The 1085-nt window shown below is 55.9% G+C and overlaps 1 protein-coding gene across 3 annotated transcripts in view; it reads left to right on the forward strand.

The window, feature by feature from the left end:
* Positions 1 to 229: 229 nt before the first annotated feature.
* Positions 230 to 1085, forward strand: part of LOC143282043 (uncharacterized) — a 217888-nt gene continuing 217032 nt past the window's right edge. For 2 of the 3 annotated variants that reach the window (XM_076587474.1, XM_076587477.1), the window contains exons 1-2: positions 230 to 539; positions 982 to 1085. The exon at positions 982 to 1085 is cut by the window's right edge and continues 666 nt beyond it. The gene's annotated coding sequence lies outside the window, so the exon portion shown is untranslated. The remainder of the gene's footprint in view (positions 540 to 981) is intronic. The other variant, XM_076587475.1, reaches the window with a different exon arrangement.

The following is a 1085-nucleotide window of genomic DNA, read 5'->3' on the forward strand; positions in this document are numbered from 1 at the left end:
TCTCTGCCGCATGCGGCAACACCAAGCAAGCGTCGTGACGGACTCTGGAAACCACCAACCCACCCACCCACACACCCACCCACTTCTTCTCCCACACCTTCTGTTTCCTCTCCCTCTCCACCTCCCCCCTCCCCCCCTCTCTCTCTCGCATCCTCCGCCGCCGACCCAGCAGCTGCCATCAGAAGAGCGGTGGTTGCTGGCAGCAGCAGCAGCAGCAGAGAAGGAACGCTGCGTGGTGGTGGTCTGGTCTGGAAGCAAGCGAAGAAGGTGGTGGTGGTGTTGGTGGAGGTGGTGGCGGTGGATGGCATTGTGACAGGCAGTGGAGTGGGTTGATCCTAGCCAACCGGGAGGCTGACAGCGAGCTTCCCACTTGATAGGTGCCTGCCGCTGCTGCTACTACTACTACTACTACTACATCAGCAACTGCTTCTGCTACCCACCGCCTGTGCTACGATCAGGGAGAGCCATTGAAGCTCTTCTCACGCTGAGTGCCGCTCCCCCCTGCTCCGGGCCACTCTCAACTCAAGCGTTTCTCCGGGGTGGGCATTTGTCTTGCTTCCTCACTTCGCTCCGCTCTGTATCATCCAGTGTTTGTGTGTTGTTGTTGTGTGAGAATTGTCTTCAGAATCAACAACAGAAGAAGAAGAAGGCTTGATAGAAGAAGAAGAAGAAAAAAAAAGAGATAGCAACTGTGGATCCAGAGCCAGAGAGAGAGAGAGAGAGAGAGAAAGAGAAAGAGAGAGAGAATCGTTGCAATGGATCGCTGTGTGTGATATCGACGAACATCGACACAAAACGATTGCTTCCAGGCTTCGTCTGCCCACTTGTTGGTGGTGATCGACGCGCGTGCGCACGGTGCACACACGCACGCACTCACGCACGCACGTGTGTGTGTGTGTGTGTGTGTGTGTGTCTGTGTGTGTGTGTGTGTGTGTGTGTGTGTGTGTGTGTGTGTGTTTACATGTACGTCTGTGCGCGTAGCCCTCGCACGTGCGTCCGTTCGTGCAGGAAGAGGAAGGAGGGAGGAAAAGGGAAGGAGGTGGGGGAGTGTCTTCACCACAATTTGTCCTACCCCCCCTGCATGG

This window comes from Babylonia areolata, chromosome 5 (genome assembly GCF_041734735.1).
Source record: "Babylonia areolata isolate BAREFJ2019XMU chromosome 5, ASM4173473v1, whole genome shotgun sequence".
Classification (NCBI taxonomy): Eukaryota; Metazoa; Mollusca; class Gastropoda; order Neogastropoda; family Buccinidae; genus Babylonia; species Babylonia areolata.